This window comes from Marmota monax, unplaced genomic scaffold, assembly GCF_021218885.2.
Source record: "Marmota monax isolate L192 unplaced genomic scaffold, Marmota_monax_Labrador192_F-V1.1 WCK01_AAM20220418_F8-fsc00014, whole genome shotgun sequence".
NCBI classification, from domain to species: Eukaryota; Metazoa; Chordata; class Mammalia; order Rodentia; family Sciuridae; genus Marmota; species Marmota monax.
Window position 1 is genome coordinate 19,482,718 of NW_026695222.1, and position 12,899 is coordinate 19,495,616.

The 12,899-nt window shown below is 42.4% G+C and overlaps 1 non-coding gene across 1 annotated transcript; it reads right to left on the reverse strand.

The window, feature by feature from the left end:
- Positions 1–5,302: 5,302 nt before the first annotated feature.
- LOC124085972 (small nucleolar RNA U3) lies at positions 5,303–5,516 on the reverse strand. Its single transcript, XR_006849650.1, has one exon. It is a non-coding gene; the product is annotated as a small nucleolar RNA U3 (small nucleolar RNA).
- Between the last annotated feature and the right edge of the window lie 7,383 nt (positions 5,517–12,899).

The following is a 12,899-nucleotide window of genomic DNA, read 5'->3' on the forward strand; positions in this document are numbered from 1 at the left end:
CACGATGCCACACATCCATGTCCGCTACTGCCTGGCTTCTTCATTAGAACTTGTGCTCTGGGAGCACCATGTATAGTGCAGTGAGGGCTCAAAGTAGGTGTTCAATTAAAATAAATCTTGGAGTTGAATGAACAATGAATGAAAAACTAGGGAACAGCAAGGATTGGGGAGCATTTCTCTGGATTTGTACCCATAGTTCATGGATATAGTTCTTTTTTTTTTTTTTTTTGAGAGAGAGAGAGAGAGAGAGAGAGAGAGAGAGAGAATTTTAATATTTATTTTTTTTTTGGCGGACACAACATCTTTGTATGTATGTGGTGCTGAGGATCGAACCCGGGCCGCATGCATGCCAGGCGAGCGCGCCACCGCTTGAGCCACATCCCCAGCCTATGGATATAGTTCTTGATGCCCTTTTTCTTAGCTTCCCCACACTTAGGAAGTCTCTCTCACCTGAGTCCTGGAGGTAATTCTTGCTCTATATTTGGGACTTATGAGGTGAAGTCACTCTTAGCCAAATTCTCAACTTCCTGTGCATCCTCTGAGCCCTGACCCCAGAAGGGCAGCTCCATTTTCCTTTGTTCTTCAAGGTTCCACAGGATCCCAGAACTCAAAAATTGCTAAATGTCTCCTTTTCTGGTCCCTTGGCATCATCTTTGGTTTAAACCTGGTGGATGGGCATTATTGCCAATTACTAATAATGAACCCCCATGGAGCGCTGTCACCCAGGTCAGAGTTGGCAACAGAGTTAGGCAGATGGGTTCTAACCCTAGCTTGGTCTTTTTCTATGTGGTGTTATTCAAGTGACTCGCTTTCTTTGTGTTCCCATTCCCTTAACCATGGGAAAGAGGAAGAATGATAAGACTTTCCCCAAAAGGTTGGGAAAACAATAGAAGTGGGGGACATATGGGTAGTACCTGCCAAGGGCAGGCGCAGCGATCGGCATGGCTCTTCCCTTCTGAAGCAGCATGATAAAAACTGGGGCGTGGTCATCAGCAGGTTGGGGACAATTTCTGATGGGGACAATGTCTTTAAGGTATGGTCAGTTGACTTTTCCGTGGTCCTAGACGGCGCCTTGTTCAATGACCTGTAAGCTACACAGGTTCACACGGGAGCCTGAGGCAGAGAGCTGGGAGCCTGCTGCCAAGTTGTTATCCATAAACCATAAATGGAGTAGTGAAGCACAAGGAGGAAGGAAGGAAGGAAGGGAGGGAGGGAGGGAGGGAGGGAGAGAGAGAGGTGTTCTTGCAGGTGTAGCAATTCCTTCCAATCCTCCAGGCCTGGTCTACAGCATGTCTAGTGAAGAGTATGGAGAACTCTCTCCAATACCAAAACCCACATGATCTCTTATTTTAAGCAGTGTGTGTATGTGTTCATGATTGCATGTGTGTTTGTGTGTGTATGTACGTGTGGGTGAAGGTGTGAATGTGTGTGAGTGTGCACTTGCATGCATGTGGGTTTGAATGCTTGTGTTCATGTATACGTGTGCAAATGCATGTGTGTATATGTGTGTATGGGTTTCTGTGTGTATGTTTATGAGGGTGTGTGTGTACTTGTGTGTGTATTTGTGTTTATGTATGTGCATGTGTTTGTATGTGTGTGTCTATGTGCATATATTCTGTGTGTGTGTGTGTGTGTGTGTGTGTGTGTGTTGGAGGTAACTTTCTCAACCTCCTCATTTTCCTAGTCTTTTTTTGTTGTTGTTGTTGTTACTAGAGATTTAACCCAGGAGTGCTGAGTGTGACCACTGAGTCACATCCCCACCTCTTTTTTGTTTTTAATTTTGAGATAGGGACTCATATAAGTTGCTTAGGGCCTCATTAAATTGCTGTGGATGGCCTCAAACTTACAATCCTCCTGCCTCAGCCTCCTGAGCCTCTGGGATTACAAATGTGCACCACTGTGCCCGGCAATTCTCCTAGTCTTTACAAAATTAGTGCAGAAGGTATATTGGTGCCACACAACAGGGATCTGCTGGAAACCTAGCCTCAGGTATAGGGATGAATCCCTCCATGCTCAGCGACTTCCTCCCTTCCTCCCTCCTTTCTTTCCTCCCTTCTTACATTTTTCATTCATAGTTAATAGACAACCTCTTAGAGCAGGCACTGGACTCTCCACCTTGGGCTCCTGTGTGCACGAGTAGCTCTCAGGCCATTCCACGGGGCACACATGCCACTCTACCTTGCCCTGTATCACTGAACCCCTGCCATCGCAGGGGTTGCTCAGCACCCAGCCCTGCCAGATATTCAACCCAACTTTGGACTCTGTTCTTTGGGAAAGAGGGACCATTATGGATTTTAGGCAGAGGGGTGACCTCTAAAGATGAATTGGGAAGGAAACGGGCCTGAAACAAGAGGCGGAAAGAGGGACTCGTCCTCCCTGTTTCCAATTCTGGTTCTTTCCTTTCACAGATGGGCAACCTCAGAGTAGGCACCTAATCTTTCAGACTCTGTTTCCTAATTTTTAAAATGGAAGGTAACAACCTTATCTTGATTATTACCTGAATTCAGTGAGAAGATGAACCAGGAGAGAGGAGTTGCTCCTCGAGGATGTCATTCGTTCCCCCTTCCTTTTGTGACACTGCATAGATGTATCCAGCATGAGGCACGAGAATGGGGCCTCACTGTGGTTCAGATGACAGTGAAATGGCTTTATTATAGTTGTCCCTTTCCTTACAGGATTTGATCAGGGCAGGGAATCCTCTTGTCCACTTAGCATTTGAGACGTCCTCCCCGAGGGTGCTGCCCAATCAGAAAGAGACCAGGAGAGCAGCTGACGTGCAAGGAGAAGCTGGATCCTCCAAACCCAGCAATTCCACAGCCACAAATTCTAGCTGCAGCCCTGTTCTCGGTCTGCCCCACCTGCCCGTCTATAATTAAGGTCGTGTCTACAGTCATACAGATTATAAGGAAGAGGAGAAGAATGTCATCAAGTCATAATTTCCAGAATCAAAGCTCCTTTCATTCCCCATGTTCCCCTCCTTCTCCATTTGGATTTGGCAGCAGGTTTCCTAAAAAGTAGGCCACGGTGTCCTTTCCTACAGCTCATTACGAGTGGGCAAGGAGGGCCTGCTGCGGCTGCCAGGCCTCCGTCCCCGTCCCCTCCACAGTGGAAGGCGGTGCTTCCTGGATGTACACCTCCGGCCAGGAGGCAAACATTTGTCATGGAAGCATTTTTTTTTGCTTCTTTCTAAACAAGAGGTTATAATAAAATAAAGAATTGTTTGCAAATGTTTGCAGATCCAACCCAATTTTATTCTTAATTGTACAGTGCGTGTGTGCTGATGCAGTTTGGGTGTAGGAAATTGTTGCAGATGTCAAATTGGAAAAAATTCTTTTATTTTGGGGTCTTGGGAGTTTGAACATGGCATTGGAACTGTCAGTCTCAGCCTTTTTGTTACAGAGTTCATGAAAGGAGAATGTTGGAGAGGGAGAGAGAGAGAGAGAAATACCACTTAAAAGTAGTTGATGTGGATGGCGACTCCATTGTTAACATTATTTTTATTGAAATTGTCAGGGGCCCAACCTGGCAGTCTGTGAAAGTACAACTGTTTCCTTGGGGGAGGACACTCCAGTCAAGGGAGAGATGGGCAGTGGGTCAAGAAAGTAAAGAAGTCACTCGGAGGTCCTGGGGCTGGCCAGACACCTCACTGACCAACGAGGGGTTTTGTTGTGTGGACAATAAGTGTGAGATGCATTTTTTTTTTTTTTTTGGAAATCATTTGGATAAAGGCTCAGGCTTAAAAGGGGCAAATTTTAGAGAAATCTGGATGGCGAGTAGATATTACCAGAATTGGGAAAGGTTCATTACTGAATTGTTCAGCCAGCCCCAGAATTGTTGGCCTGGCGTCTAGCCCATGTCCACTCTGGATGGTTGCTAGAGGTTTCCTAAAGGAGAGCACTCACGGGTGTATGCTTTGGAGATAAGCAAGGACTGAAATGGCTCCTGTATCGCCTGGCCCAAACTAAGGGTCCCCAAGAGCTGGCCGGCAGGCTTCCTATGTCTTGTGGGGTCCCCAGTCCCACCAGAGGAGAGCTTTCCTGTTGCTGGCTCTTGGACATCATCTCCTTTTCTCCTCCTCCTCCTCCTCTCCTCTACTTGTCCTAAAAAAGATACTCACTTTGTGATTAATGCCTGCTAAGCCCTCTTACATGTATCATCTTATTTTATCCCCCCAAAACCTTCACCCTCACCATCCCATTTTTGGAGATTAGAGAACCTCAAAGGGACCTGCCACGGTGACCTAACCAGGGAAAGTACCCAGGGCTCTGGAGCTGAAGCTTCTGCTTCTTGACGTCGGTGGCCCTGCCAGCTGTCCTTCCCACCCCCAGGGCTCTTCCTGTCCTGCTGCCCCACAGCTGTCAGCAGTGGGTTTGGGTCCCGAATGCCTTGGCTAGTCATCAGACACGGAGCTGGCTCACGAGTTCTGTGGGAGAGGAGGTTTATTTATTGATTTTTAAAATTAGGATAAAGTTCTCTTGTGTTCTCTTTATTTCTATCTAAACAGTCCTGTGAAAGGTACAGTTTTGAGCTAATTAGTCCTCTGGTGGGAGCTCCCAAGGAGAATATTCTGGAGCAGCATCTGAGCCTCTGATGATTCCCTGGTCAGCACAGCTGAGTTGTGATGTTAACCAGAACCACCAGAGCTCAGATTCCCCCAACCTAACCCATAGGGGAAGGTTGGGGAGGTGCCTGGGACAGAGCCCACATTTGAGCTGATCTCTTCCAGGCCTTGCTGGGGGGCGGATAGAGAAGCTGCCCTTACATAAGCTTGCTTAGTATCAGGGTGTATTTTAGGCCAGGGGTTGGCAGGCTGAGGATTCTGCCTGCCAGGAAGGAGAAGGGCAGATTGGCTGAGCTAGGTTCTGTAGAGGTCTTATGGCAAGAATGGTCCTACTACCCCAGGTTCTGCATCGGCCCATGGCCTTGCCCCTCTTGCCCAACATCATGATTTCCAGCTACCCCAGGTAGAGCTAAGTTGCTGCATGATTTTCCTTCATGAGTGGAAAGAACACATGGGTTCTCCTTTTTTTTTTTTCCCAGTGCTCTGATTTGCAAGCATTTGAGCCATGTGCTGTGGTGCAAATATGTGCATGTTCATGTGTCCATCTCTATTTGCTCAGTGGACAGGACAGCAAAGTTCCTTCCCAGAGGTTAGAGTAAAATGGGAAGAAGCTATAAGGCAAAGGGGCAGGAAGGATGTGGGGTGACTTACCAAGATATGCATGTAAGAGCTTTGTCATTTATTTTCTTCTTTGTATATTTTGTATTTAAGTTTTGATGTTTTCCCCCTTTAATAATGGAGACCACTCAGATTGTATTCTCTCCCTCTTAATCTCTAAAGAGAATTAAGAATGATCATCAATGGCAAAAGGCAGTTGCAGTAATGCAACATCTAGGACCAACTTCATGCTCAGAAGAGAACACTCAACTCCTCCTCGTGGTTTCTGGTACTTGACACAATCGGAGAAACTTCTCTAGTAACATACTGTAGAAATGACCCCTGAAAGTATAGTCTTTGTTGTTTTGATTTTTTTTTTAACCACGAATAAGTGATTCTTTTGCCAACACACCAGCACCAAAAAGATTGACTAATAGTGAAGAAAATGTCGAGATACCAGTTTCCTGACTCTATTCCAAGTGTTTCTCAATCTTAGATGCATGTTAGAATTACCTAGAGAGCTTTAAAAATATCGATGAAGGGGCCCCATCCCTAGAGACTCTGTTTCTTTGCCTAGGTTGTAGACCACACATGATATTTAAAAGCTACACAGATGATGCGAAGGTTCAGCTACGTTTGAAAAATGTTGGTGTATATGACTTGATATTTGGGTGCAGGCAGAAAGATTGAATGCCAAGTTCAGATGATGCCATCAGTAATTATCATGATAACCTAAATGGCTCATCCTTGAGTACTCTTGTGCCTGGTACCATGTGAGGTGCTTTGCCTCCATCATCTCATCCAAACCTTGGTATATCTGAATCACCTGAAGGGCTGTTGAAACACAGGCAGCTAGTACCCACCTCCAGAGTTTCAAAGGCAGTGGTGTGGTTCACAGTCTCTAAGATGGTCCTCCTTAAGTTGGTCCCCTTGTGTAATCCCCTCCCTGTGAGTGTCCACTGGCTTATTGATGTGTTTCTAAAGAACACAGCAAACGGGATGGGATGTCACTTCAGAAACTAAGTTAAAAAAATGCTTGACTTCTCTCTTGGGCTCATTCTCTCTTGCTCTCCATTGGAACACTTGCCCTGGGAGAAGCAGTTACTCTGTTCTGAGGCAGTCCCACGGAGAGGCCCACATGGCCAGGAACTGAGGTAAGCCCCTGGCCACAGGAGTGAGCTTGGTGGCAGACCCATCCCCAGCTGGGTCTTCACAGGAGCCCATAGCTTCTGACAACTTGACCGCAATCTTACCTGATACCCCGGGCCAGAGGCGTGGAGATACATGGTATCTACGTTTCTGACACAGAAACTGCGGGATGTTACATGTTTGTTGTTTATAATTGCTGAGATTGGAATTCTTTTGTTACAAAACAATACATACTACAGTTGATCAGGGGTAGGGCCTGATCAACTGATCCTAACAGGCTTCTGGGTGGTGCTCATGAGCCTGCTCAAAACCATGCTTGGAGAACACTGCCTTAGCTCAGCACTAAGAGGCTGAAACCTTGTTACTTTAACAAGTTTTAAGTAACTTCCTCAAGGTCACCTGCAGGAGGGTAGTGCTGGGATTCAAACACAGGCAATCTGGGCCCCAGAGGGCAGGCTCTTAACCACGTGGCCCTGCTGCGTTTCCTCACTGTGACGCATGTCCCTTGCCTCCTGTGACAAATTATACTGATTGAATTTGCTGATGAAGTTTGCCAGGGAGGGATTTTGATCTCAAACTTTATTGGGGGACTATAATTAAAGTGACTTTCCTCCATGAAATAAGTGCTCCCTCCCCAGTGGAATGAACCCCAGGGACTGTTTACCTTTGGGTTACTGTGGTTCTGAAACCTCAGCAGGCATCGGGATTACTTGGAAGACTTGTTAAAATGCAGATGGATGGGTCCATCTTCAGTGCTGCCATGGAGCAGGTCTGGGGTAGAATCTGAGAATTTGTGTTTTTTATAATTTCCAAGTCAAGGCTGTTGTTTTGGGTCCAGGGACCACACTTAGAGCACTGCTTGTGTGATGCTTACTGTATTTCAGGAGTGCTGTTTTGGGTGAATCCTCCAGAGTTGATTAGTGTGGAGTGAATCACAGGCAAATGGAAGAGACTGGTGCTCCCCCCAGTGCACATTTCCACCCGCTGTGCCTTTCTTCTGGGACATATGGTTGGAGGACCCATGCGGCTGGGCTCTTTCTGCACGTCCCATGCATTCCAGGGTGAGCTCAGATTCCATTCTAATTACGGAGGGCAGAGTGTGGTCACAAGCAGCCCACAGCGCTGCTTTGTGGGAGGTGTTGCTGTTTGGGTTAGGTCTTGAGAAACTGACATGGGCACACTGACAAGCAGCTGTTTGGGCATGTCTAGCCATATTATCTGTTGCTGAGCAGAACAAAGCTGGGGCAGAGACTGGCCAGGTAGAGGTGGTGAATGGCTGCATGTTAAGCCAAGACTCACTTTTCTTTTTTTTTAATAAGAAAGCCAAGCCAAACTATGAGAGGCCTGTTTTGCATTTGGAAGGCCAAGCAGAATTTCCCTTGCCAATGGGATATGTGTGTATGTTGTTGTTGTTGTTTCTTTTCTCTCCTATTTTCTTCCTCTTTTATTATCCCCTTCACTTAACCAGCAGCTCAGTATCAAATCCAGCCAGGCCAGGATGGGGGCCAGGGTACTGGAAGGTGGTGCCAGAGCCTTGGACACACTGGAGTTTGGAATAGTTCAAGGTCTGGGGTGAGGAAGATCTCCTCACTTTCATTTGCACCAGAAATGAATGTGTCCAGAGCCTCAGCCCCTGGACTAACCTGTAGCCATCAACAGGTCGTTTGCCCTTTTGCAGTATATCCACATCTCCAGGAGACCCACAGTAGATAGTAAGCTCTAAGTGGACAGCTTTGGAACGATCTTTCCCAAATACCTATCTGAATGTCTGTGGCTCTTAACAGGCCCTCTGTCATGTGGTTTGGGAGAGAGAGATGTCATGGTAGATTGTATTATTTATTTACAACTTTTCATCCTCTTTGTGCCCTGCCATTCTTCCCAGAAGGCAAAAATCATCTTCCTGCCTCTTCAATGGTAGAGCTATCATGTGACTTGCTTGAAATTTATAGAGACATTATAAGTTTCTTTCATCTCTCTTATTTTGTCCCTCTACCATGATACCAGGACGTTCCAACCAGATACAGTTTGCACCTTCAGCCCGGTCCCCATAATAAGCAGATCCATGATTCCCTCACAGCTTGGGGCAGTCTCGGATCCACAGGCTACTTGCAGCTGCTGTGAATGACAAATAAAGATTTGTTCTGCCAACTAAGATCTGAGGGTTATTTATTACACAGCAGGCCCTACAAGCTGACTATCAGAGGCAGAGCCAAATCCTTGTCTAAATCTATTCCCTGATTTCCCAAAGAGCAAGTTCTTTGTTTCCTTAATTCAGAAACATTAACCAGAATGACCACTGGCAAATGTGACCTAAATATAAAAAAATAAATAAATATTTTAAGAGAAAATATAGGAGAATATACATAGCATCTAGCAGTAGGAAAAGTTTTCATGAATAAAACAATGTTGATAAGCTGAGTCCAGTGAAATTAGAGCTTTGGTGTAACAAAGGACACATAAGTACAAAAAGGAGGAGGCTTAGAGAGGGTGAAAGTGTTTCTTGTGTTCAGAGCAGCAGAGGATTTTATATAATGAAATCAGAATTCATAATGAGTTCCTGCAAATCAGTAAGAAGACAGACAAGGCAAGAGGAAAAAGGATGAGGCTATTGTCAGAAGTTATGAAAGAGGTAATAAGAATAGGAAAATAACATGTATAACGTCTCAAGTAATTACATGGATATGAGCCAAATCACAACCATTGGAACTGCAAAATCTGAAAAGTCTTACATACTGAGTATTGGTGAGAATGTCCTCTGGGCCACTGTAAGAATGCCCATGACCCAAACCTTGATCTTGAGGGATTTTCCATCCAGTGGAGAAACAGACTTGTGAAGATATGATTGCAAATTTCATGATCATGTAGTAATAATGGGGCATCTTCAGAGTAAGTAGGATCTGAAGAGGAATCTTGATTCACTAAGCCCAGGGAAGTCAAAGAAGGCTTCACAGAGGAGAAACACAAATGGGTTAAAGATAATTTCAGAAAGAGGAAAACGTGGGCAAAAGCACTGGGGATCAGAATAGATGGGTTAGATTAGGGAAAATGGTATGATATTGAAAAAATGCATAATAATGGGATTGACACAAAATAACTGATCCTATAGCATGGAGAAGTGGGTCAGTAATAGAGAGGACTGGTGGCAAAACTCTCCCATAATTTGGGGCCAAAAGACAAAAGAGATAAACATCCTCTAAGAGAAGATCATAACCATGGAGGAAATCTAACAACCTGTAACAGACAGTGGGGAAAAAGAGATCAGAATGTGTGCAATAGAAATGAGAATCAAGTAGTTTGATTTAGCCACTCCACACTGTAGACATACCTCAAAACATCATGCTGCACATCCCAAATATATGCAGTGTTTATATGAACTTGAATTGCCTCTCTGAGCCTCCTTACGTGGAGATGGAGATCATATGGCCATTCTTGCAGAAGGCTCGAGGGAAAGGACTGCGAAGAGAGCTTTGGTGATAGGGATCTATCATTAAGATATCCCAGGTGAGGGAGTTAAGGACACAGGCTGCTCCCTGTCTCAGGCCTCCTGGAGGATGCTCAAGGATCTTGGTACGGAGACAAAGTTGGAGTTCTATCAACCGGCTCTAGCAACTCCCAGGGGATGGAGCTGACTCCCCATTAAAATAAATTTAAAAAGATAAAATGGAAGAAAAATGGAGGTGAAGAAGTATTAGAAAAGTTCTAATTTGCAAATAACAGAGAACAATAGTAAAAAAAAAAAACCCTTAATATTAAAAACCAAAAACAAACCATCCAACGAAACAAACAAAGGAAAACAACTAAAACTTAGGCATATATGCTGCTATTTCAACAATATTCAAGACTCTTCTTCTAATTAGTAAACTTATTTTTACTCTTTGAATTATAAAGTTAATGTATATTTACTTATGAAAATTAGGGAAATGTACAATAAAAATAAATTACATGGCACTGGTAATATTACTAACAAGAAGTACCAGTACTATTTTTTGCTATGTTCTTTCAGTATTTCTCTATGTTATTCTCCCATATAAAACAGAGATTATATTGTGTGCATGCATATATGTACATACAAGTTCAAGGAGGTCTATATGCATGCACATGTGCATATGCAAGTGTATAATGCACATGTAAATATGTACTTGTAGAAATAGTTCATTTTTTTACTGCATTTTTAGATGTGTATAGAAAGACAGACCAAAGGAACAGCATAGAAAAATAGGCATTTGAAGACAGACATCTTTATTTTTGCAAGCTTTATTATGCTATTTTTATTACAATAATCCTCAAAACACACTGCATTTGCAGATTTGATTTCTTATTCAACTTAATCATTATCTGGAGAGGTTTCGTGTATTTCATATTCTCCTATGTTTTTTCCTGAAAGTGTTTACATTCTGCTTTTCATATTTAGGTCACATTTCCAAGTGGCTGTTTTCTTGGTACACATTCTAGAAATGAATCCTGGCTTTCCTCTGCCGTGGTCGGAGAATAGTCTTTAAGAGACTTTTCCCCTTTGGAACGTTTTGAGGTTTTCATCAGACCTAATCATATTTTCATACATGCTCAAGGGCCCTGGAAAAGAAAGCACTTTTTCTGGCTTTATTTTTGAAGTATCCTATTTTTTCTAACAATTGGTATTGTCAGACTCTTTTAATATTTGCAAATCTGATAGTAAAAAAAAAAAAAAAAAAGCAACCACAACAACTCATTGTGATCTCGTGTTTCTTTAATTGCTGGAGGAGATGATCATCTTCACCATTGTTGTTTAGCTATTCTTGCTTTCTCTTCCATAAATCTCTGATTATAGCCATTGCCCATTTTCTATTGGTTTGTCTTCTTTTTTCTTTTTGCTTCATAGGGATTCGTTATGTTCTGAATTTATATACTTTTCCTATTATATGACTGTAAACATCTGAACCTTCTCTTTTTACTTTTTTGTATCTTATCTTTTGCCACAAAGAGACTTTTCCTTCCTACAGTTAGGTTTTTAATGGAATTTGAGCTGTTGTATGGTGTGAAGTAGGGATTCTCTTTGCTCATTTTGTTTATTTTGTCCATTAAATTCTAATGTCCAGTGGCTGCAACATCATGAAGTAAATCCTTTCTTGTCCAAATTTTTTAAAGCCCCCACATATTAGTAGGCCTGTCTTGGAACAGCCATTTTACTCAGATCTGCAGGTGAATTTCTCTTTACTGCATCAATACCACACTGTTTTAGTGACTGTGGCTTTGCAATCAGGTAGATAGTAGGGCAAATCAACTGTCTTCAGTCTTCAAAAATTCGACACTGTGTTCTCTTATAGAAATTTTAAGATTAGCTTGTCAATTACTATGGAAAAACCCTCTTATAAGTTTTACTAGAAACACCTAGAAGTTACTTACTTCCTTATTTATACTGCTGGGGTCTTTTATATAATGGTGTGATATATTTATTGCTGTATTCAGAATTCTTTTTGTGCTCTTAAATGCAGTTTCATAATTTTTTTCATAAACTCCTTGCTTTTTGGATTTTCCTTGTTGCATTCATTCTTAAATATCTTATATTTTATGTGGTTATTTTATTATGGTTTCCAATAATTTTATATATTATCTCATATTTTCAATGTTGCAATTGTGACTAACAGTAATGTCTTTTTTTTTCCCTGATCCTTTATATTTCTTCTAACTTGTCTGCACGGACTAGAACCTTCTATATAATGCAGAGTAGGTACAATGATAATGCTATTCCTCTCCTTGTCCTGAATTTTTCTTAAATATTTTTAAAAATTTTTGAAAATTTTTTTTTGGTGTTGATGGACCTTTATTTTATTCATTTATTTACATGTGGTGCTGAGAATTGAACCCATAGCCTCACACATGCTAGGCAAGTGCTCTACCACTGAGCCACAACTTCAGTTCTTCCTTGTCCTGAATTTAAAAAAGTATTGCAAAACTCTCACCATTCTATATTATGTATTCTGGACCTTTTAGCTCAATGTGCTATATATGCTGTATCAGGAAGCTCCCCCTCCCACCCCCAGTTTACTAAGACCATTGTCTTTTTAAAAATCAAGAAAGATTATTACATTTCATCAAATGCTTTTTTGGCATCTTTTAAGATGCTCATATGATTTTTTTCTCTTTTAATATGTTAATGAGGTGAATTTCATTAATAGATTTTTCTAATGTTTAATCATGCTGACATCCCTGGCACAAGTCCAACCTGACATTTTATATTCATGCACACATATACACATTGTTACATGTGGTTTTTCTAGTTTTCATTAAAAGGCTACTGTATGATCCACTGTTGACATTTTTAGATCTAGAAGTTATTTTGGAAGACAATATACTAACTGAAATAAACTGGGCACAGAAAGACAAATACTGCATAATTTCACTTAGTTGTGGCATCTTAAAAAGTGAACTCAAAGAAGCAGAGAGGACAATGGTGGTTGCCAGGGCCAGGGCTGGGGAGTGGAAGAATGGAGAGATTTTGTTCAAAGGGTATCGAATTTCAGTGATGCAGAATGAATCATTTCTGGATGTCTCTTGTACAACATGATGAATACATATGTACTGTATACTTGAAAATTCCTGTGAGTAAAACTTA